Below are 26,244 nucleotides of genomic sequence, written 5' to 3'. Positions count from 1 at the left end.
AAGTCCTAAACATGTTTTCTTAGATTTATGGCTAAGTATTTTATTTTTGTTTTTGAGCAGTTATAAATGGTATTGGAATTTAAATTTCAGTGTCCACAGATTCATTGGTAGTAGATTGAAATACAGTTGATTCCTGAATGCTTATCTTGTATCTTGCAACATTGCCGAACTCACTTATTAGTTCTAGGAAGTTGTTTTTGTAGATTCCTTGGGATGTTCTAAGTAGACTGCCGTGTCATCTGCAAATAGTACCAGTTTTTTCTTTCCATTTGTACAACTTCTGTTTCCTTCCCTTGCCTTACTGCACTAGCTAGAATTTCCAGCACTATGCTGAATAAGAGTGGTGAGTGCAGACATCTTTATTTAGCTCCTGAACATAGGGAGAAAGCATTCAGCTTTTCACCATTAAGTATAATGTTAGCTGTGGATTTTTTTGGTAAGTACTCCTTATCATGTTGATGTAGTTCTCTTCTATTCCAATTTTTCTGAGAGGTTTTTTATTTTTTATCATCAATGGCATGGAATACATTTCTATACTGAGGGATGTGATCATGTGATTTTTCTTCATTAGCCTGTTAATATAGTGGATTACATCGATTTAGTTTAAAATATTGAATCAGCCTTGTGCCCTACAATAAATCTCACTTGGTCATGGTATATAATTCTTTCATATGTTGCTAAATTCTATTTGCTAATGATGTTTTGTTAAGGATTTTTGTGTCTGTATTCATGAGGGATATTGGTCTATAATTTTCCTTTTTTTATGCTATTTTTGGTTTTGATATTGAAGTCATACCAGCTTTAAAAAATGAATTCAAATGTTTTTCCTCCTATTTTCTGAAAGAGATTGTGTAGAATTGATTGTTAATTATTCTTTCCACCTATGGCAAAATTCTCCAGTGAAACCATTTAGGCCTAGAGATTTTGTCTTAGGGGGTTTTAAAATTACAGTTCATTTCCTTAGTAAGTATAGAACTATTCAAATTATCAACTTCATGTTGGGTAAATTACAGTAGTTTGTGGTTTTTGAGGAACTGGTTAATTTTGTCTAAGTTGTCAAATTTATGTGTGAACAGTTGCTCATAGATTCCCTTATTATCCTTTAGATTTGTGCAAGATCTATAGTTCTATCCCCTGTTTCCTTCCTGATATTGGTAATTGGTTTTTTCTCTCTTTTGGTCAATTTTTTGCAAAAAGTTTGTCAATCTTATGGATCTCTTCAAAGAACCAGTTCTTTCATTGATTCATTGATTTTTTTGTTTCATTGATTTTTCACTATTTTTTAATTTTCAGTGTCCTCAATTTCTACTCTAATCCGTTATTTTATTCTTTCTGCTTTCTTTGGGCTTCTTTTGCTTTCCTTTTTCTACATTCCTGAGGTGGGAACTTATATAATGTATTTGAGACTTTTCCTTTTTTTTTTTTGTTGCATGTCTTTAGTATTGAAAACTTCCCTCTCCATACTGCTTTAGCTATGTCCCACAAATTTTTACATGTTGTATTTTCATTTTCATTCATTCAATGTATTTTTAAAAATTTCTCTTGAGACTTCATCTTTGACCCATGGATTACTTAAAAATGTGTATTTAGTTTTCAAGTATTTAGAGTATTTTCCTGCTATCTTTCTTATTGATTTCTATTTTGATTCCAGTGTGTTCAAAAAACACACTCTGTATGATTTCAACTATTTTAAATTTGTTAAGATTTGTTTTATGATCCAAGATATTATCTATCTTTGCATATGTCCCTTGGATACTGCTGTTATTGGGTGGAGTATCTTGTAAATGTTGCTTCAATCCTGTTGCTTGATAATGTTGTTAGGACTCTTCTATATCCATACTGATTCTCTGTCTGGTTATCCTATCTGTGCTGAAAGGCATAGTGAAGTCTCCAACTGTAATTGTGAATTTGTCTGTTTCTCCTCTCAGTCCTGTCAATTGTTGTTTCATATAGTTTACAGATCTGTTGTTTGGTGCATACATACTTAGGATTACTATGTCTTCTTGATAGGTTGACCCTTTTATCATTATATGATATCCCTCTCTGTCTCTGGTAATTTTCTTTGCTTTGAAATTGACTTTATCTGGTATTAATATAGCCACTCCTGCTTTCTTTTGATTAATGTTTTCATGGCCTATCTTTTTCCATACTTGCCTTTATTTAATTTCTTTTTTTTTTTTGGTGAAAAAATTTATATTTAGATTTAGCCAGCTGGACTCAGTTTAGATGATTCCAATTTTGTTGGCAAAATCCAAAGCATCGTAGTCAGGAGCCAGTTGAACATATGCCTTCTTCTCTCCATCAGGCCTGATCAAGGTGTTGACCTTGGCCATGTCAATGTTGTAGAGCTTCTTCACAGCCTGTTTGATCTGGTGCTTATTGGCCTTGACATCCACAATGAACACAAGTGTGTTGTTGTCTTCTATTTTCTTCATGGCTGATGCAGTTGTCAGGGGGAACTTGATGATGGCATAGTGATCAAGCTTGTTTCTCCTGGGGGTGCTCTTTCGAGGATATTTGGGCTGCCTCCGCAGACGCAGTGTCTTGGGTTGTCGGAATGTAGGTGACGTGCGGATCTTCTTTTTTTTTGTGACTGTAGATGCCTTTCAGCACCACTTTCTTGGCCTTCAAAGCCTTTGCTTTGGGTTCGGCTTTGGGAGGGGTAGGGGCTTCCTTCTTAGCCTTCAGCACCATCTTTGTAAAAGGGCCATACTTGCCTTTATTTTTATATTTGAAATGAGTTTCTTATAGGCAGCATATGTTGGATTATGGTTTTTAATATACTCTATCTCTGTCTTTTAATTTGTGCGTTTAGATTGCTTGCATTTATATTTTTTATTATTTTATAGATTGCTTGCATTTAATGTGATTATTGACATATTAGGACTTAAGTTGTCTACCCTGGGAGAAGGGGTACTTCTTGTTACTGCTGCATGGGAATGGGAGTTCCTGCTCCCTAGGTGGTCTCCACTGGCATTGCAGAAAGAGTGGGCCTCAATACTGGCCAGTGGGGTAAAAGCCCTGAGTCCCCACTTGGCCTCCTCTGGGACCACCCCAGAGGGAAAGGTAAGCTGCCTTGTTACAGCCTTGTGAGGTTGGAAGTCTAGGCTCCTTCTTGGCTTTTGCTGGTGTGGGTGGGGTAGAGTCACAGTGTTGTTTCTGTGGTGCTTGGCTGGAGTGAAGTAGTTACTGTCTAAAAGTTTTTGTCTTCCTAGACTGTCCTTTTCCTGATCCTTTTACTAGAAAGAGCAGGGTTTTGTTGGGACTTTTTTTTGTCTGCTCCTGTTGTTGGCATTTCCAGATGCCAGCTCCAAGTCTGCAATAAATGGGGCAAAAGGAAAACCCAGGAAAATCATCACAAGTTTGGTCCTTGGGTCCTGAGGTCCTTTGCCAATCTGCTTTCTTCTCTCCACCTTTCAGGGTCTTTTTATGTTAGTTTTTTATATGATGTCCAGGCATTTTAGTTGTGTTTGTGTATTAATCATGTTTTTAATTTTCTATACATTAAGATGTTTTGACATTTTTAAAAAATATTTATTTATTTATCAGAGAGAGAGGGAACACAAGCAGGGGGAGATGCAGGCAGAGGGAGAAGCAGACTCCCCACTGAGCAGGGAGCCTGATGTGGGACTTGATCCCAGGACCCCAGGATCATGACCTGAGCCAAAGGCAGATGCCTAACTGACTGAGCCACCCAGGCGTCCCAAGATGTTTTGACATCTTAAAAAACCTTTCTAGTCCCTCCATGGCTAGTCAGTTCTTAGAGATAGCAAAAGACTCAACCATGAGCATGCCTTTGTAATATGAACTAACAAATCCAGAGTCCTATCTCTCCATCTGTTCTGTGCACCCAAGGAGGCAATATTTCTCTGCCTTAATCATCCCAGGACCAGATGCCAGACAGCTAGAGACTATCCCTATAGCCCAGAGTCCACTGAAATTATTCAAACTAGCCAATCCTAAATTGTTTATCCTGCCCTGCCTTGCCTCTGCCAGGGAACTCCAGTAAAGTCTTCCGGCCTAGTCTCTCCCCTCACTTCTGCTTCTGTTTCCTGACCAAAAGCTAGTGTTCTTTCTGTGGCCCTGTGTGGCAAGCCCTCTTTTTCCTACATCATCCGTTTTTATTTATTTATTTTTTAAAATGTTTTATTTATTTATTCATGAAAGTCAGAGAGAGAGAGAGAGAGGCAGAGGCAGAGGGAGAAGCAGGCTCCCCGCCTAGCAGGGAGCCCGATGCGGGACTCGATCCCAGGACCCTGGGATCATGACCTGAGCCGAAGGCAGACTCTTAACCATCTGAGCCACCCAGGCACCCCTGATCATCCGTTTTTAAATCTCTACTTGATCATCTCATCATTATGCAAACATGTTATTTTCCCACCTTAAAAAAAAATCTCCCAGGTACACTCTAATGTTTTTCTCACCTTTGCACAAAACATCTCAAAGAAACTGCCATTAGTCTCCTCCTATTCTCAAACACACTCAACTCAGGCTTTTTCCCCAACAATTCATGAAAACTGTTCTTGTCAAGTCACCAGTGACCTCATTGTTGCTAAAGCCGATGATCAGTTTTAAGTTCCTACCTTATTTGACAATCAGTAACAGTGATCACTCTCTCATCCTTAATACACTATCTTCATTTGGCTTCCAGGTCACCTCAGCTTCTTGGTTGTCTTCCTAATTCACCGGCTGCATCTTCTCAGTCCCCTCTGCCAGTTCCTCTTCTCCCCAACTTATTAAAGTGGCAACAGATCAGTTCTAGGACTTAGTCTTTTTTACTCTAACAGAACTCACCCTTTTAGTGATCTCATGCAATCTCATGGCTTTAAATACCATCTCTAGGCCATGACTCACAAATTTTTCTCCACTGTGCAGACCTGTCAACTGAATTCTTGACTCATGCATTCCACCGCTTACTCAACATCATCTCTTCTCAAATGTTTTGGTAGATATTTAAAATTCAGCATATCTAAAACTGAGATGTCCATCTCATTCCATAAGTCTGATTTGTTCTCAGCCTTCCTCATCTGAGCTGATGGTAACTCCAACCCATCTCCACTATCACCCAGGCCCTTCATGTCTTTTCTCAGATGCCCCCTTCTCATTGAATCCATCCTGACCACACTTTAAAATTGCCACTCTCACTTCTGATCAATCTTACCCTGCTTTATAATTTTTCCTTTTCTCCCCTTATAGCATACATCATCCTCAAACATACAAGTAATTCACTTATTTACATGATTATTATATTTCTGCCCTCCACAAAAACAAGGGTCTTTACTCTGTTCACTAGTGTGTCCCAACTCTGTTTGCTTTGTTCACTGGTGTATCTTATATCTATGTGAACCTAGAAGCATTCACAGCACATAATATGTGTTCAGTAAATATTTGGTTACTGAATAAATCTTGCTTATGTTTAAAAAAACAACAAAACACTTCTCTGGATGCTGTGTGGATATGGATTGATGCGGGTGGGGAGAGATCATTTATCAGGAATGTTTCACCTGCAAATAATAAGAAAATAATATGACTATTTGGGATTAAAGAAACAAGTTATTTTTCACTCAGAACATGATATCTGAAGGTGTTGTTTTGTATCTAGTATATCAGAGCTAATGTCTCTGTGATGCTGCTGCCATTTCTCTTATGCTCGAATGGATGCCACATCTTCGGCCATAAAAAAAAAAAAAAAAGAAAGAAGAAGAAAACCTACATTCTAGGCAAGGAGAAGGAAAAAGGCAGATGAGGTATTATTGGGGGCAAAGTTTAGGCAAAGGTAGAGATGGAAAAATGCAAACAGACTTACAATATATTTTTGTTATTGATTGGGGAGGTAGTAAAGAAAAGAGGGGTATTTATTTGTTTTTAATGAGCAGTTGTATGAATGGTAGAACCATTTATGAAAGTGGTTCAAATCAGGGAGAAAGAGATCTGCAGAGAAAAAAAAATCAAGGTCTCCAGTTTGCACATACAAATTTGGAGATGCTTGCCCATCATCTAAGTGTAGATGCTAAGTAAGCAGTTAGATATGCAAGTCTAGCAGCAATGGGAGAATTTGAGGCTAGAGATACATACTGGAGAGCTATGAGCACATGAATAGTATTTAAAGCCATTGACTGAATGAGATCACCAGGGAATATAGATGGAGAATGTCCAAAATTGAGCCATGGATGAAGGGGGAAGGAGAAAGAAATAGTAAAAAGGCTGAGAAGGAGAAGAAAGGGAAAAATTAGGAAAATGTTGTATCATTGAAACATCAGAGCAGAACATTTTAAGAAAATTACTTAACCTTTTTAGAGCCCCAGTATCCTCATCTATAAAATGAAGTGAATCACAGTAGCTATCTCCTAGGGTGTTCATGATGATGAAATGCTACAACATCTGTAAATGGCTGGCATAGTGACTCACTGTGACAGGCACACAATCAAGGTCTGTTCCCCTCCCCTTTGGGTAGTTTCCTAGGCCATGTTACCAGACCCATGGGAATTTGAGAGAACCTTTCTAATATTCCAACAGTGTTTGTTGACTCAGTATGGTAAATAGCCACTTGTCTGGGAAAATATTTATGCAGGATGAATAGAACAAATATTGATTTTGTTTTATCCTGGTATCCATGTAACTCAAGGGCAAGAGAGACTCAGTACATGAATTTTAGAAACAGTAAATGTGCTGTCGCATCTTTTCCAGTCTGTATTAGTAATGAATGAATTAACATTTGCTTGACAAATAAATGAATGAACAGATCACATAAAAGGAAATGATGTAATGTCTATTCCAGGGCAGCATTAACATGTTTGTGAGTGTATATGTGTGTTAATTATCTTAGGGTGGTGCTAATTATCTTAACGTGGTTGACATAGTTAGTTGGTTCCATAATGGTGTTATAAAGTCAATATTGCTTTTTTCTCTAATACCACACACTGAACTACTGCCCCCCCCAAGGTTGGATCAGTGGTGAGCCCATCACCACTACAGGAAACAAAAACTCAACTCAAAAAAGAGGAACTCTACCCTCTGGAGAGTGGATATAGAATGTACAGTCTCTTTATATATTAAGGCCAAGATTAGCTGCTGGGGCCTCTTCATGTAGTTATAGCTACAAGTGTATTTGTGGATGTGTCTACCGGCCTGGGCAAGCAAGGTAAATTCATGTCCTTGGACAAAGGAGTGCAAGCCCACTTGATATCAGGACAGATTTGCCCACTTAGAGTCAAGTGAATGGAAATTAGAGTGAAAAAAATCAAGGGACTATAATTTGAAGTGAGAGTAGTACTGGAGTTTGTTTTATTTATAGTGGTTCTGAGTACTTACAGTCAAACAGTTTTTTCTCAGGGCGCCTGAGTGGCTCAGTCAGTTAAGCTTCCTGTTAAGCCTCCAACGCTTGATTTCAGCTCAGGTCATGATCTCAGGGTCGTGAGATCAAGCCCTGCGTCTGGCTCCGTGCTCAGCTCAGAGTCTGCTTGAGAGTCTCTCCCTCTCCCTTTGCGTCCCCCCCGCTCTCATGCTCTCTCTCCCTAAAAATAAATAAATAAAATAAATCTTCAAAAAAATTTTTTTTCTCATCTCTTGGTGGCTTTTTTTGCTTTTTTTTTTTTTTTTTCCTTTTTGCCCTCTTTTTGCAGCTTGCTTAGAAACACTCTGGAAAAACCAATGGTTATAATTTAAATATGACCCATGTAAAACCAACCTGACATTTGGGGTGCCAGGTTCCTGAGAACTGTTCAGCAACACTTAACATACCAACCTCCTTTCCCTTCACTAGGGAATGACTCATGTACAGACATCAGGGGATGTGGTTGAATGGTTATAGAACCTAATTTAAACTTGTTTTTGAACAGCAAGAGATGTACACTGGGCTGAAGAATCCATCTCGCGGCTGCCTACAGCCATTTTTTTTTAATCACTCTTTTATGTGGCATCCCTGGAAAGTCATCCATTTACCCAACAGAGGGAGCAAGGACTCTGCAAGGAAGCCTTTCGTTGCTCACTGAACACATACTTGAGCACTGTTTTGCAGTTTGAAAATTTTCAATCTGTTGCACCCTTCAAATCTTGGCTGGTGGAGACATGGCCCTAACAGATCCCATTCCCAGAGCTTTGCTGCAGTACTGACAAAATGAAATGAAGCAGCCAGGAAAATAAAAGCCATCTTGCGAGCATGTGGAGTTCAGGAAACCCTGGTCAAAAATTTAATGTTTGTTAAATGGAAAGGGAAATAAGATATCCTCCAGCGCCCACTAAAAACTTAATGATTTTCCTGGCAGGCTTTAAACAAAGGACAAACCACAGTTCCAAGTGCAATTTCATATGGCCCGTTGAGAAAGAAAAGTGAAAGCAAAAAAGAGAAAAACTGATCAGGAGCAAGATTTTTGCCACCGGATGTCCCTTCCAACCCATGGGAACCAGTGGAATGAGAGCTAATATTAAGGGCTGTTGTTTTTTCTCTCAGTGTCTGTGGGAGGCATTCTGAGCCCAGGTGAGGTGGTGAATGGCAAGGAGCTGGACTTGAAGTCTAAGCTAAGCACAAGATAGGTCCTCGGAGATGAGGCTGGCAGAAGTTAGGGTCGGCGGTGCGGCTGGGCAGCCTGGGTTGGATTAGAAAAGGGTCGGTGGCTGGCCTGTGGACAAGACTGGGGGCATGGGGAGATCAGACAATAAGAGCTAATTCTTATTAGGCACTAGCTACGCCCCAGGCCTTGTACCAAGTACATTACAAGGATTACCTGTTTGCTTCACAGAGGTTACAGTGTCGCTCTTGGTTTACAGATGAAGAAACTGAGGCTCCTGTAGGCTGAGTTCCCTTCTCCCCAAAGGTTGCTCCTAGAGTAATGGGGAACCAGGACCCCAATCTAGAAGATCTGACTCTAGAACTGAGCCTCTTATCATATGTGCTAGATCAGGCCTCTATGACACGGCAGCTGAGTTCCTAAACTGGGGTGTGACAGAGACATCCTCCTCTTCTCTCCCCCCTTCTCTCTTCTGCCACACCTCCGGCAGGCCTGGCCACCACCCAGGCTCACATGCTGACAAAGGGAGAGCAAAAGCAAGCAGGGCCCCAACGAGAGTAAGTTGGCAGGAAAGAGACAGGCGGTACGGAGCCGGAGAAGGAAAGAGCTGGTTGCTGGGCACATGACAGCCCATGGGAAGGAGGGAAACACACCTCATATCCCATATTGGCTACTCAAAAATCGGTTTGCTTAAACTTTGAGAGAAATCTAAACTTTTTCTCTGTGGTTGTCGAACTGTTTCATCAAGAAGTCAAAGTAATGAAGCTAGGACAGGATAATAGCCAAATAGTGGATCAAAAGCCACATTGCCACACTGTGAAATAGTATAATCTAAGAGTGTAATTTAAATTGGTACTTTGGGTCGTAGGAAGGAAGAAGTTATAGCTAATACAGTTTAGTGCGTCGCAAATTGTTTACTGTCTTCATGTGTTTGGAGGGCTAGCCAGTGAAGGAGGGAGCTGACTGGTTCTGGATGGCCTCCAGAGATGCACTAATTCCTATTAATTCTAATAGGAATGGACTGTGTAGCAGTGAATCGTCACCCACAAAGCAGAGATTTTTCATCATGGGACACAGCTAAGCAGAAGCTAGATCTTTGGTCAAAAACTAGTTGCATGTTACAATCCTCGGGAAAGTTTTTTTAAAATGTTGATGTCTTGGCCTCATTCCCAGAAATTCTAATTTAATCAATGTGGGGTAGAGCCCCAGCATTTGGGGTTTTTTAAACTCCTCCAATGATTCTAATGTGCAACAAACTTTGAGAACCACTGAGCTCTTTCACTGGGGATGCTGGAGAACAGATGCCCACCGTGGGTAGGTGGCTGGACCAGGTGGCCTCCAATGCCCCTTTGTTTTAAAATTCTAAATTTGCTGACTAAGGCCCTTCACTGTGTATTTCTTGTTTATGATGGCTACCAATAATATTGTGAGCAACTGTTAGTGAAAGAGGGCTACAATTTTTAATGTGGAAGAAAGTCAAGCTCTGAGCAACAAAAGACCACATCCACTCCCTTGGATTCCTGTCTCTTCAAAATTACATTCAAGGAAAAGAAGGTAAGAAAATGCATGATAAATTTAGCACGTCATTAATCCGAAACCACCCTTCTTCTCTGGCTCTAAATCCTGGCACATTGGAACATGAATTGTTTCTGGAGACTCACAACAGCCGTGCACATGGATATACTTGCATCATGAACATTCAATCTAATTATTTCAAGGGAAAAATGATTTGGGATTGAAAAGAATTTTCCAGAGGCAAAAAAAAGAGTGTCGGTTCTGACTGCCGATCGAAAGGCGAATGAAGAGCTCTCCTGTTTCAGCTGCACTTTATACCCCTGCCATCTTGCAGCTTTTTTCTCACTCCTCGACCTAAGTATTATTATATTTGGCAGAAACTGCCAGAATCCTTTCAAGCTGCAGTCTGAGCTTCACACAGTCCTGCACTGAGCCTACAAAGGGACTTACAAACATGACTGCCACTGGACTATTTAAAGACAGAAGTGCAGGACCGGTATCAACATAACCGCGTCCAGGAGTTCTGCCTAGTGGAAACAAGTTCTTGGTCTGATTTTAGCCTGCCACAGTCCTGCAGCGTGACTCAGGACGAACTGTGCCCCCCATGGTGCTTCAGTAACCTTAGAAGCTGAACAAGCACAGAAATGCTGACTCACGTCAGACGGGGCTGAGCGAGACTCCGAAAGAGGCCCTGCATTATCACAGGAAAGCAAGCTAAACCGGGTTGTCATGATCCTGGACGAGAAGCCCCAGAACTTTTAACTTGACACAGTTTTGTGTTTCCTGCAGCAGGAAGGCCTGTGACAGACAGTGGAGTTCAAGTGAAGCCACTCAACATTTGTCCACAGGAAAATCCCAAAGCTTGATGCTTGGGACACTATCCTCTCCTAAAGAAAAAAAAAAAAAGTTATGGTAAATTGCACTGTTCTGTGGATTAAAAGTTTAATACGATACGTTATATTGATGAAAAATCTATTTCAAACTGTGCACTTTGAACTGTCAAGCAGCTTTGGCAGGAGCAGGATGGGTTGGCAGACAGACAACTCCCTCGTGCGTGGGTAGAACCACTTAGAAACCTCTGCGCCCTGGTGGGGAGAAGGATGCTGGGAAAAGAGAAACCAGACCTGGGCTCTGAAATGGCCACTCCTATATAGAAGTACACTTCTATGGCCCCTAAAACTGTTAGCATTGCTCCTCAGGCAGGTGAATGATGATTGGCAAGAGCAGAGATAATCGCTGATGAACCACCCACCCACCAGCCTCAGAGGGTAGCAAATGAGGGGGAAGCAGGAAGGAGGCTGGGAAAGAGAAGGAAGCAAGCCATAGCCCCACTTACCACTGAAGAGAGGTCATTTCTAATCCTGTTACAAGGAACGAAAAGGAAGTAAATATTACAGGAGGAGATTGTGGCACACAAAACCAATTGGCTGAAGAGTATTCTCAAAGAGGGACTAAACTTAAAGAGTGTGTTTTCCTAAATAACAAATTGGAACCTGATCTATAATCTCTACCTTCTCTCTCCCACTATCCTGAGCAAGGAAATATCTTGGGGAAATACTCATCTCTACTCTTGCCTGAATGTCTCTTAATCTACTCAGCTCCATCCACCTTCATCTGTGCCCTCCTTGAGCACCCCACTCTTGCAGCCATCCAGGATTCTTGTTATGACTTCACAGTATTCCACCACAGACATTGAACTCTGACCAGCCACTCCTCAGCCAAATCCCTTTACGTAGTTAACTCCCTCTCTTTCTTTCTCCTCACTGTCCCTGCCTGCTGAGACCTCCTAAGACCTCCATTAGGTCTCCCAAATCCACCCATTGTCCCAAGCCCAGCAGTTATCCACAGGTTCTACTTCCTGTTCTGTGTACCCTGAGTCATCATGATGGTTCCTCTAGTCAACCACTCCTTCTCAGTGACCTTCCCTCCTCACCACCCTTCCACCCCCTCTCAGGAGCCCTGCTTTTCTTCCCAATCTCCTGCATCTGCGCTGCCAAACACTGCTTGGAAAAAAATAACACAAATGTGAATCACAGTCACCACAGTTTATGGTTTTCATTCTCCGCGGGGCAACCAGTGCTCTTACAAGTTTTCCCTGCCCTTTCGCCTCTCCACAGCCACCTCACATCCCCAGTGCTGCAGTCAAGCTCCCCTATTCCAACTCAGCCCAAACCATCTATTCTCCACTGATAACTTTTGCTTCCACTGGCCAGAGAACAAGAAGTCAAAGATGTTCCTTCCCGCCCCCTAGTCCAGTCTTACCATCCAATTTATCCATATCTGCATCCATGCTCGCCAACTCCCCTCCAGACCGAAGGAAGAAGGAACCTTCCTGGATGTTTGAAGCCACTGCGTCCTTCCCTCTCCGTGATCTCAATCTTGTCCCTCCTTTCCCCCTGGTTTCTTGCCCTAAACTTCATACCTGCTCAAGCCTCTCCACTCTTTCCAAAACAACAAAACCAATACCAATAACCAACAGCCATAACCAATTCTGGAGCCCCTTCTAGTTATTGGAATGCTCTTCTTTCCTTTCCAATGAATCTTCTTTAAAAGTAGATTTGCTTCCAAAGAATCCTTACCTCCCATTTGAGGTTTGATCAATAGACATGTGACTTCTGTCCTTGGCACTGCTTTTGCTAAGATAACCAATGACCACTTTCTAGATCTGAGGGATAGTATTCAGTTTTTATCTCATTGAACTTATTTCACTTTTTGGAAGCCTTTTCCTCCCTTGACTTTGGTAACTCACCTTCTTCAGTTCTCTTTCTGCCTCCCAAACTGCTCTTGTCCCTTAAATGTTGCGGCTTGCTAGGATCCTCTCCTCTCCACAGTTCCCCAACTATTGTCCTTACTTCTGCTAGCATCTGCTTGTCACCTCTCCCCCATGAAACCACCGCAGTGGTCTTTCTTTGGCCAGAGCTGATCATGTCATTACCCTACCTAAAATTCTCCAGTGCCTCCTTAGCACCCTCAGGATGAAACCCCTTCTTTTTGTAGTACACAGGCCTCCAGGAAACCTGTCCAGCTTCCTCTCTTTTTCTGCTGAAAGGCATCCTCTGCTGTAGCCATCTGATAAACCTGCAAGATCCCTAGTAAACAAGAGCAAAATTGGATAAATAGTAATTCATATTCAGTAAGAGGACATTCTAATAGGAATGAGTTACAGAGGGTTTGATTAATATCTCCTTATCTTATTATTTAAATAATTTTTCCCCCCACAAAGTCTTTTTCATACCTCTTTGTTTTTATACAGCTATTTCCTCAGCCTAGAGTGGTCCTTTCCACTTGGTGAATTCCTCAGCCTTCAAGATCCAGTCTAAATTAATGTCACATCCTCAACAAAGCCACCTTTTCCTTGCCTCTTTCTGGGCTTCCCCTCCTGGCCCAACAGAATCACTGGCTCTCTCTCTTTTGTCCCCAGCGTCTTGTAATACTCCCACTGTGGCACCCGTCCCCCTGCATTGCAGTGTTTTATTCAAGTGTCCATTTCCCTCACTGGTCTGAGAGCTCCCTCAGGGCAAGGACAATGTCTCAATCATCTTTATATCCCCAGACCCAGCCCATGCCTGCCACACAGGAGGCTTGATGAATGATGAATTTTATTGAGTTAAATCACATGAAATTGCCATTTTTATAGACCATCAATGGTCAAATACCAGCAATTTCTTATGGTTCAACTTATTACCATAAATATTTTCATTGTGTTTCTCCCTGGAGCTGAAAGCTCCTTACAAGCATTGTGTAATTAATCTTGAGGAAATTCCTGTATGATAGTATGAGAAATCATAATCATCATCTTATAGATGGCTCAGTAGGTTGGTGGCAGAAGAGGAGCTAAAACCAGATCTTACAGTAATACCCCTCATTCTAGGGTTCACAGTGCTAGATTCATGGAATTCTAGAGTGAAAAAGAAATTCAGAGGGTCACCTCCCTGCCAGCTTCAGGCAACAAGATATATAAATCATCCTTAAATGGTTTTTGGCCTTTCCTATCATGTGTCCAAAGTTGAAGATGATAGGTTCTCTCGCAATAATAATGTAATATTTTCCTCTTACATCCTCACTATGCAGTCCATTGCTGACCCAACTCTCTCTAGCTGCACTATGTCAATTTGTGACTTTATGGAGATAAAGCAGCTGTGATGTACCCAGCTTATAATAACCCTCCTTCTACTTAGAGCCACTTGTTCTCTCCTCAGTTTTATTTTACTCCTGAAAAAAAAAAAAGAATCTTTTCTCTTTTAAACTCTATTCATAGGTCCTTCACATCATTTTAATCAAAAGATTTCAGGGTCTTCTATAACAACATTTTCCAGTTTCGTTAGACCATGTTAAAAATGGAACACCCATTATTAACATCCTGCTGATCTAATGTGCAGTGGAATAAAATTTGGGAGACAGGGCTCCGTGATGCTTACACATTCCTTTTTAAATATTAAGATAAAATTTAGATGTGATATCCTTGTAAGGACAGTATAAAGATGCCTTCCTAGCCTTGGCAAGGTCCTATTTCTGTTTACATAGTCATTATTGCAATTATCTCTTTAACCATGGACTCATAATGCCACCTCATACTTAGACCATACTTGTGCTTTTACAGTCTTGAATAATAATTGAGCTTTTATTCTCTGTCATGCATAATAATTGAGTTTGGGTTTATTTATTGTGTATGCCATCTTGATTGGGTTCTGACTACAACCAATTTTTTTTCCCTATTTCTCTTCATCATTTTGAAGTCTATCCTTCTGAAGCGCTAGCAACCACCCCCATCCTGTTACCCCCTCCCCTTCTGCCCTTCAGAATTGTTGTTACCTATAGGTTACATTAGGATGCTTTCAGATAAACCACCTTCAACGTTAATTTTATTTTGTCTCTAAATATTAAGGATCTTGGGTGAGCAGCTTCCTGATAAGTTCCATACTGCACATTTGCTACGTGTTTAACCCTGTGCTAGATACTGTGACGGCTTTCAAAGCTCACAGTCACTGTGAAGAAGTTGTTCATCCACACACACAGTTAACTAAGAATAGGAGATATCGTATGATCAAAAAGATAAAGGAATCATAATACAGTGTCATGCAAATCATAAGAAGAAGGGTGTCAAGATTAGACTTGATCTATGATATGAAAGGTTAGGAGGATCTAGGCATTTAAGAAGGATTAAGAAGGGATGAGGTGGACCACAGAAGCAACAGCAGATGCCAATATGGGCATCAGTGGCCCCTTGCTATGTGTGCTACAGAGCTGCACATTAATCAGTTACAGCCATATTACTCTGTGCTACCATTGGCCATATAGAAGTCTGACATCCTCAGTGGTTTATAACTACAATGAGGGCAGGGACCATAATGACTTTGTCCGGTAAATGATATACAATTTTAAAGAGTGATTTTAAGAGTGCCTGGCCTATAATACATGGTCAGTAAGTATACATTTAAGATATTTTTTTTTAATGGGTTTGAGTGAAAAGCTGGGTTAATATGGGGATGGTGATTAAATTCAGGTTATGGAGGCCTCTGAAAGGCAAGCAGGCCATTTCAGCTTCATTGGGTCGGAGCCACTGAAGTCTGGGATAGGAGTGACAAGATAATGTGGTTTCTGGGGAATTTACCTGGCAACAGTATTCAGAATGAATTAAAGGAGGGGAGCGGGGAAGGTAGAGGAAGAAAGGAATTATTGTTTAAGTCTACCTATCACGCTATCTCTCACCCTTGCATCTCATTCAAGCTTCTAGAAAGATCTTTGGCATCTCATTATCTTCAAGCTCCATTCACTCCTCAGCTCGTTCTAACGTACCTTCTGTTCCTACTTCATAGTATTGAACTACTCAGTCTCTCTGCAGTATTTAACATCATTAACATTTTATCTTCTAATAACAGCTTTATTGCTTACAAATTTTCATTAGACTTTATTTTTTAAAGCAGTTTTAGGTTACCAGCAAAATTGAGCAGAAAGTACAAAGATTCCCTACATTCTCTCTGTTCCTACATATGCAGTTTTATTTTTTTATTACATAATTATTGTAACAAATTTAAGCAATACTTTAAATGCAAAGAAGAAAATAAAACTTACCCCATTCTCCTCTTCCAGAGATAATCACCATTAACATTTTGGTGAACATTCTCCCAAACATCTCTCTAGTCTATGCCTACATGCACAAGCAGATGGCTATGTGTATAGAGATTTACATAAATTGGAACATATAATACTCATTTTTCAGTGACTTGCATTGCTTTTCCTGAACAATAAGTATAAATGTCAGTGAGCATAAATCTGTGTAATTTTTGATAGGGGCATAATCTTCCAGTGACTATGTGTATCATTATTTATATAACCTGTTCCCTAGAGGATGAATGGTACAGCTTGTTTTCAGCTGTTGCTATTATAAATAATGTTGCAGTACACATTTTTATTTTTATCTTTTTGCCATTTTACCATTATCTTAACAGACCCCCTCCTCCTTCCAATTCTCTGTTGTACTTGGTACATTCCTATAATCTGTCTCTACTGCCCATTGGCTCTGGTTCCTCCCGGTTTTCCTACTGCTCTGATGGATGGTTTCTTCTCAGCCTTCATCATGGGCTCTTTGCCTGGCTTACTCTTTTTTTTTTTTTTAAAGATTTTATTTATTTGACAGAGAGAGCACAAGCAGAGGGAGAGAGAGGGAGAAGCAGGTTCCCTGCTGAGCAAGGAGCCCGATGTGGGACTCGATCCCAGGACCCTGGGATCATGACCTGGACCGAAGGCAGCCGCTTAACCAACTGAGCCACCCAGGCGTCCCTCTTTGCCTGGCTTACTCTTTAAACGTTCATGTGTAACTGGCCTTTACACTTGTCTCAATCTTACCCTTGCTCTCCATCCTTTTCCCAACCCATCTCATCTACTCTCATTGTTTAACAACCACATCCAGATGGACAAGTACAAATTCAGGATCTCTATCTCTGACCTCTTTCCTGAAATTCACATAGATATCTGCTAGCTGCTGCGCCCAACATCTCAGGAAACTCACTGCGTTCAGTGTCTTCACTCCACTCTCAAACCCAGCCCCATTCTTTTGCACTCAGCCATTTAGACACTTCAGACAAGAGCTTGGGGATCATTTCTTATTCCTTCCTCTCTCTTATCACTCTACATCCAGCCGACCATCAAGTTTGTGAATTCTGCCTCCTAAATATTTCATGAAATGCCTTAAGATATTTCTCAGGAATCTACTGGAGGATGCACTGCACGAAAACAAGAAAGTAAACCAAGTAAAGGAAGATATGGTAATTAGGACATAGTGGCCCCAAGGCAGGAGGGAGAAAAGGGAATTCCCAAGATGATGGAGATGAGAAGTTGCAGGCAATGGCTGCTCAGCAGCCCAGGGAAGAACCCATCCAAGGGGAAGCAGGAATGATGGAGGACCCCTGGAAGGATGCCTCCAAGAAGAACGTGAAACTGCTAGAACACGTGATGTGTTGGGACACACGGGGAGATGTTATAGCAGTTTGGCAAAGGTTTGGGGTAGAATAATTGACTGCTTCACAGAAAAAAGAGGGTGTGTGTGTGTGTGTATAAAAGGAAACCCAGAGGCTGAACTCTGAAAAATAATTTCATAATCATAATATTGCCAACACTGAATACTGATTTAATTGAAAATATGAATATAACTACACTGGAAAGAAGAGATAAAGGAAAGTGTTTTGTGTATGTGTCCGTGGCAGAGTCTAAGAGAGCTTATTTCTTATCTTCCATTTTAGAATGTGAATAAATAACATTTAAAATTGAAAAATCAAGAAACAGTACTTAAAGAAAACAACCAAAAGAGTTGATAAGAGTTGCCTGAGAGGAGAGGGGACTGAGGATGGATGGGACAGGAAATTCCTGTTTTTCATCAGAAACCCATAGTGTTATTTCTCTTCTTAAACTAAATATATGGATTACTTTGATTTAGTAAAAAATTTTAAAAAGGAAGAAAAGTTGGGAAGAATCCAAGTATTCATCAATAAATCATTTAAAAAATGTTTCATTCATGCAGTAGATTATATATTGCTTTTTTTTTTTTAAGATTTTATTTATTTATTTGACACAGAGAGAGAGACAGCGAGAGAGGGAACCCAAGCAGGGGGAGTGGGAGAGGGAGAAGCAGGCTTCCCGCGGAGCAGGGAGCCTGATGTGGGGCTCGATCCCAGGACCCTGGGATCATGACCTGAGCTGAAGGCAGATGCTTAACGACTGAGCCACCCAGGCGCCCCTATATACTGCTTCTTTCAGGTAGATCTAAAAAATAGTAATAATAAGGTAGATCTATGGGGAAATGCAAATATGTCCAAAATACACTGAAAATGAAAAAAGCTAGTTGCAAAAAGTATCATGGTGTTATCTGATTTTCACCTCCCCACCAACAATAATCACAAGTCATTTTTAGAATTAAACAAATTGAAGGAGTTATAACCACACCATCAATGATTTGGGGGTGAAATTTCACTTTTCCACATTATGGATTTTAGTAATGTTTGAATTTTACATAAGGAAAATATCTGTTTTGTTCCTGGTCACAAAATGATACCAAACACAGATATGTCTCATATCCACTATGTGCTCTTCATTCCTAATATCCCTGCCCTGAAAGCCTTTAAGTGGCTTATTAGCAGCCCCAGAAAGTCCAAGCTCATTAGGATGACATTTAAGGCATTCTAGGCAGGGCCTCTGCTGAGTATCCAGCCTAGGCCTCAGCCACTTCCTGCCTTGCCCTCTGAGGACTGCTCACACATCATTCTTGTGCTTGTCCTGCTCTTCCCTGGGAGACCTGTTTCTATGTCGCCATCCCTCCACTGACCCGCTCCCAGCCCCGTCAGCCCCCAGCACAGTCTAGGCCTCACCTACTTTAGGGAGCTTTTCCTCAACCCTGCGCTGGGTTGAGGTCCTGCCTCCACACCCGCCAAAGCAGCTTATACACGACTTTCCATAGATGTACCACACTGTACAGAAATAATTATGTTCTGTGCCAGCCTCCTGTCACTGAACTCTTAACTCCAAAAGGACAGGGGCATGTTTTATTTATTTCAATGTTCTCAGAGCCTAGCCTAGTGTCTGGCATCTAATAAACATTCAATACATGTTTCACTGAATAATTCAAGCACAGGTGGATGAGAATTTGTGAGATGTCCACTTGGGTTAAGCATTACTATTAATCTCTACTTTAAGGGTCAGAACACTTTGAAAAACCTCTGTGCACTGGCATTCTAGGGTGTGGGAGAATGGAAAGGGAGTAGGTGCTGCTGTCTTCACGCCCACCTTCACATGAACACAGCAGCAACCATGTGCCAACTCATGGAGAAGGGGTGGCAGACCACCTGTGGTTGCAAGTAGCTATGCTCACTGTTGATAGCTTGTCACTTTCCTGGGTCTCTCGTCATGGCATCTTTGCCATGCAGATATGACATGCTCCAGAAGACTGACCCGATCCATCCACTGAGCCAATCTTTTAACCAGTTATGAATCTACTCAGTGGCAATCTGATTCAGTACTGACAGGCCTTGCTTCTTATGATGGTTGTGGGAGAAGAACCAATGTCATTCCTTCCATCCAAGTAGACTCGATCTGCACCCATCATTCTTTCACCATCACCAGTCTGTAGACTCAAGTGGGGTCCCATCAGTGGTAATGATCCAAATTTCACTGACTCTCATGCCTCCCTTGACAGACTACAAGGTATGTCCCTCCACACCAGCTACCATTTGGAGTCTCTGGTGTGGTCTAAAGCACTCACACGTGTTTTTCCTCTCACTCTGTTCTGGCCTGCCTCTCTACACCACATCTCCCACCAGGCTCTGCCCTCTCCAGGCAGATGCACCAGAGACTGTGTCCCATGGAGACCCCTGTCAGTGTCACATGGTTGTAGGGGTCACAAATCAGGGCTGCTTCTGTTACAGTGTCTTAGAGAGGTTTTCATGAAATTGCTCATTTTGTTTTCCCTGTTCTTCCTCCTCTCTACCTAGAAATAGCCCTGGGTCCTTCTTACTGTGAATTGAATTCACTCCCCAAAGGATCCATATTCAAAATATGTCCAGAATCCCACCACTTCTCCCCTCTCTTACTACCACCCTAGTGCAAGCCACCATCTTCTCTCACTAGCTCATTGACATTGCAACTGGTCTCCTTACACGCACCCTTTCCCCTCCAGCCTCTTCTCAACACACCAGCCCAGTGTTCCTGCGAAATCTAAGTCAGATCTAAGCCAACTTCCTCTCATTTTATTCCACCAACCTCACCTCATACTGTTCTTCACTCTCTCATCCGTTCATAGCCATATTGAGTGTCTCTCCTTCGTTATACGTCTACCATCAGAATCGTCTCCTAAAACTTGGTAATCTGATTACTAATGATATAAATAGCAGATATTTTATATTTGGGGATTTTTTAATTGTATATATTTTTGGTACAAATGGGATATATTCAATCAGTAAAATAAATATTAGATTTAAAATAAAGAATGGATTAAAATAAATACCTATAAGGCACTCTAGTGGAATGAGTGGGAATAGAAGCTAAACTCTTAAAAATATATCTTGCTTTGACTTGGTTTTTGGACCATGTTAAGTATTTTACATGATTATGAAACAAGTTTTTTAGAATACCCAAAAATAAAAGTCAAACGTAACAATAGAATTTAACTGTTATCTAATTGGTGGCCTAAGCACATGAAGAAGAAATTTTCCAAGCAGTTTTAAACCTGGTAACTCTATTGTACACATCTCTAGCGGAATATACCTTAATGACAAAAATAACTGCTGGAAAAAAAAATCTTAAATTGTTCTTAGTATTTTTATTATTGGTGATAGTGCTGATGTTCCTATTCTAAGACTGTTGTGTATATATTATGGAATAAAAGAAAAGGTAGGGAAATTATACTGATATCATTGAAAACTAATTATTTTTGGCATTAAGTAAAAGGACATACAGGGACACGAGGGTGGCTTAGTCGTTAAGTGTCTGCCTTCGGCTCAGGTCATAATCCTGGGGTCCTGGGATCGAGCCCTGCATCGGGCTCCCTGCTCAGCGAGGAGCTTGCTTCTCCCTCTGCCTCTCCCTCTCCCCCTGCTTGTACTCACTCTCCCTCTGACAAATACATAAATAAAAACCTTAAAAAAAAAAAAAGTAAAAGGACATACAGATATAAGATTCATGAAATTAAGTAAAAACACTCTAGACCTGAAATTGAATTGCAAGTATCAATATGAACTGAAAATAGATTTTATCTTTAAAATGGAAAGCCTATTTGCCAGTTCTTTCCACTGAAAACCAATCCAATGGCAATAACCAGACTGTGGTCTCTAAATACCATTTCCTAATAAAGGAACCCAAGTTCTTTGTAGGAGCAGTTGACTCCAGGCCTGGAACTGAAAAGTACACAATGAGCCAGGAATATCTTGTCATAACAGACAATTCAGAATCTATCGATGACTTTCAGGTCATGGCAAAAAGTAGCAAGGACCAACTTCAATAATGAAAATAAGTGCAGTGAATTCAAACACATCAATATGTTTTAAGTCAGTGAGTTCAAAATTATACTAAAAGAAGAAAAATCTCGGGCGCCTGGGTGGCTCAGATGGTTAAGTGTCTGCCTTCGGCTCAGGTCATGATCCCAGGGTCCTGGGATCAAGTCCCACATCGGGCTCCCTGCTCCTTGGGAGCCTGCTTCTCCCTCTGCCTCTCTCTCTCTCTCTCTGTCTCTCGTGAATAAATAAATAAAATCTTTAAAAAAAAGAAGAAGAAGAAAAATCTCATTGGCCACCTTTGGAGGATCCTAGGGAGCCAACTTGTTGCTTAGAAAACTGTAAGCAAAGGAAAATAATTGAGCATTTATCCTTCCTTTTCTTTGAGAACTGTATCTCAGGAAAACTAAATAATGGATGAAAGGACATACTTTGGATGGAACTATATTAGTTAATAATGAAGAAAGAAAAACAGAATTAGAATATCTTCATTTTACAACTTTGAATGAATTGATGAGTCTACTCAATAATAATAATAATAATAGACAAGCAGACATCAAGTACTGCCAAATGGAAAAACACACCACCTACAAATTAGTTTTAGTGGGAAAAAAAATTGATTCTAAATCTGATTAAGCATCTAAATCCAACTACTAACTTATAAGAAGTTCAGGAGACTAAAGACAATGTTCAATGAACCACAAGGACACAATTAACAAAATCTTAAGTTCACAAAACTCCTCAGAATTCTAATGATAATTTAAAAACAGCTTCCTAGAAAAAATTTCAAGGAAAAGAGAGGGGCAACAGATGGCTTGCACCAATCATAATGTATGGACTTTATCTGAATTCCAATGCAAACAAATCAACTGTTTAAAATTTTTAAAAAATAATTGGCTGGGGAAATGTGAACAGTAACTGGTTTATTGATGATAGTGAGGAATTATTGTTAATTTTTTGGTGTGAAAGCAGTATTGCATCTTTACCTTTAAAAACAGTTCTTATTCTTTGTAGAGACATATTCTGAAATATTCACAGATGAAACTGTAGGCTGTGTAGGATTTGCCTGAGAATAATCCAGAGGAGGTACTGAGGGTAGAGATGTAGGAGAAATATGATGACAAGTTATAAGTAGGTAACTGTAGAAGCTGAGAAACAGATATTCTGAAGGTCGTTATACTCTTCTCTCTACCTTTTCACATGTTTGAAATGTTCCATAACAAAAAAGCATTTTTTAAATAGGTAAGTGTATGTTATCAAAAAGAATGAGTCTGGAACTTTGGGAGCAAGATGGCGGAGGAGTAGGAGACCCGGATTTCCTCTGGTCCCAGGAATTCAGCTGGATAGGGATCAAACCAATCTGAACACCTACGAACTCAACAGGAGATCAAAGAAAAGAAGAGCAACAACTCTCTGAACAGAAAAGCGACCGCTTTCTGGAAGGTAGGATGTGCGGAGAAGTGAATCCGAGGCGATATTCAGGAGGATAGATGGCGGGGGAGGGGGCCTCCGTCCACTGCTTCTGGCAAGTGATAGAGCCGCGGAGCACAGAATCGGAACTTGTAGAAGTCTGCTCCACTGAGGGACATCACTCCGGTGGCTAAGCAGGGGGTGGAACCCTCGTGCGACAGTGTGGTCTCAGGACCCTCGGGGTCACAGAAAGTCCAGGGGTGCCTGAGTGCGGCAGAGCTCCCAGGTAACGGAGCAGGGAAGCCGGCTGCAGAGGCGGAGCCCAGGTGCGGGCTCTCAGCTCGGGGTGGCCATAAACCGTGATCCGCGGCACAGTCGGGCCACTGCTCCTCCAGCAGGGACCCAACAAGCGGCAGATCCGGGGAGACTCACCTTCCTCCCCCAGGAGAAGCCGCGCAGGAGTACACCGCAGGGATCTGCTGGGTTTGGAGACTCCACCCGGGGTCGGGGGCCAGAGATAGAAATGCGCGGTCACAGGCCGGGTGAGCACGGAGTGCGGCTGGAGACCGGGGAGACGGGAGTGACTGACTGCTTTTCTCTGGGGGCGCACTGAGGAGTGGGGCCCTGAGTTCTCGGCTCCTCTGGGGCAGAGATTGGGAGGCCGCCATTTTCACTCTCCGCCTCCAAAGCTGTATGGAAAGCTCGCAGGCAACAAAAGCTCTGGAGAGCAACCCGAGCAGGTTACTTAAACCAGACCGGCAAGGGCGGGGCAATTCTGCCTCCGGCAAAGACTTTTGGAAACCACGGCAACAGGCCCCTCCCCAGAAGATCAGCGAGAACAGCCAGCCAAGACCAAGTTTACCGATCAATGAGAATGGCAATACTCCAGCGCTAGGGGAATAATGCACATAGAATTCATGGCTTTTTTACCATGATTCTTTAGTCTTTCAAAGTTAATTTTTTTTTACTGTCTTTTTTTATTTAATTTTTCTTTTTCCCTTTTTTAATTTTTTTTCATTTTTTTTAAAGATTTTATTTATTTATTTGAGAGAAAGAGAGAGAGACAGAGAAACAGCATGAGAGGGGAGAGGGTCAGAGGGAAAAGCAGGCTCCCCGTTGAGCCAGGAGCCCGATGTGGGACTCGATCCCAGGACTCTGGGATCATCACTTGAGCCGAAGGCAGTTGCTTAACCAACTGAGCCACCCAGGCGCCCTTCTTTTTCCCTTTTTCAACCAACATCTTATCAATCCCTTTTTTTAAAAAAACATCTTTATTTTTCATTTTTAGAGTCATATTCTATCCCTTCATAGTAGTTACCCGTATTTTTGGCATATATATATAAGTTGTTCTCTCTTTAAAATTTTGAGATAGTTTCTTCTAACAGATCAAAATATACCCTAAAGCTCTATTGTATGGTTTTTTTCTACTCCCCTGCCTGATCACATTCTCTCCCATTTTTTTTTTAAATCCTCTTCTTTCTTTTTTCAAATAACTTCTTATCAATTCCTTTTATAAAATTTTGTATAATTTCCATCTTTACAGTCATATTCCATCCCTTCATCATATCAACCCTTATTTTTGTACATATATAAGTTTTTCTTTCTTTAAAATTTTGGGAGGCACTTTCTTCTAACAGACCAAATACACCCAAAATCTAGTGTGTGGCACTGATCTATATACCAGCCTGATCATATTTGATCACATTCTGTTTTTTTGTTTTGTTTTGTTCTGTTTTTGTTTGTTTTTATTTTTATCTTTTTCTTTTCCTTTTTTTTTTCTTTTTCTTTTTTCTCTCTTTCCCTTTCTTTTCCCACTGCTTCAGGTCTTTTCTGATTTGTTCAGAGTATATTTTCTGGGAACGTTGTTACCCTGTTAGCATTTTGTTCTCTCATTCATCTATTCTCCTCTGGACAAAATGACAAGATGGAAAAAATCACCTCAACAAAAAGAAAAAGAGGTAGTACCGACTGCCAGGGACCTACTCAATATGGACATTAGTATGATGTCAGATCTAGAGTTCAGAATCATCACTTTAAAGATACTAGCTGGGCTTGAAAAAAGCATGGAAGTTATTAGACAAACCCTTTCTGGAGTAGTAAAAGAACTAAAATCTAACCAAGTAGAAATCAAAAAAGCTATTAATGAGGTGCAATCAAATAGGGCGCTAACTGCTAGGATAAATGAGGCAGAAGAGAGAATCAGTGAGATAGAAGAACAAATGATGGAAAACAAAGAAGCTGAGAAAAAGAGAGATAAACAACTACTGGATCACGAGGGTAGAATTCGAGAGATAAGCGATACCATAAGATGAAACAACATTAGAATAACTGGGATCCCAGAAGAAGAAGAAAGAGAGAGAGGGGCAGAAGGTATAATGGAGCAAATTATAGCAGAGAACCTCCCTAATTTGGGGAAGGAAACAGGCATCAAAATCCAGGAAGCACAGAGAACCCCTCTCAAAATCAATAAAAATAGGTCAACACCCCGACATCTAATAGTAAAACTTACGAGTCTCAGAGACAAAGAGAAAATCCTGAAAGCAGCTCGGGAGAAGAGATATGTAACCTACAGTGGTAGAAACATTAGATTGGCAACAGACCTATCCACAGAGACCTGGCAGGCCAGAAAGGACTGGCAGGATATATTCAGAGCACTAAATGAAAAAAATATGCAGCCAAGAATACTATATCCAGCTAGGCTGTCATTGAAAATAGAAGGAGAGATAAAAAGCTTCCAGGACAAACAAAAACTAAAGGAATTTGCAAACACGAAACCAGCCCTACAAGAAATCTTGAAAGGGGTCCTCTAAGGAAATAGAGAGCCTAAAAGCAACATAGACCAGAAAGGAACACAGACAATATACAGTAACAGTCACCTTACAGGCAATTCAATGGCACTAAATTCCTATCTTTCAATAGTTACCCTGAATGTAAATGGGCTAAATGCCCCAATCAAAAGACACAGGCTATCAGATTGGATTAAAAAACAAGATCCATCGATATGCTGTCTGCAAGAGACTCATTTTAGAACCAAAGACAGCCCCAGATTGAAAGTGAGGGGGTGGCAAACCATTTACCATGCTAATGGACACCAAAAGAAAGCTGGGGTGGCAATCCTTATATCAGACAAATTAGATTTTAAACCAAGGACTGTAATAAGAGATGAGGAAGGACACTATATCCTACTTAAAGGGTCTATCCAACAAGAAGATCTAACAATTGTAAATATCTATGCCCCTAACATGGGAGCAGCCAATTATATAAGGCAATTAATAACAAAAGCAAAGAAACACATCGACAACAATACAATAATAGTGGGGGACTTTAACACCCCC

At 40.9% G+C, this 26,244-nt stretch overlaps 1 pseudogene; it reads right to left on the bottom strand.

Annotated features, from left to right (window-relative positions):
• Positions 1 to 2,222: 2,222 nt before the first annotated feature.
• On the bottom strand, positions 2,223 to 2,694 carry LOC110580121 (annotated as a pseudogene).
• Between the last annotated feature and the right edge of the window lie 23,550 nt (positions 2,695 to 26,244).

Source organism: Neomonachus schauinslandi, chromosome 12 (assembly GCF_002201575.2).
Source record: "Neomonachus schauinslandi chromosome 12, ASM220157v2, whole genome shotgun sequence".
Taxonomy (NCBI): Eukaryota; Metazoa; Chordata; class Mammalia; order Carnivora; family Phocidae; genus Neomonachus; species Neomonachus schauinslandi.
This window is presented reverse-complemented; position numbering and strand designations above follow the sequence as displayed.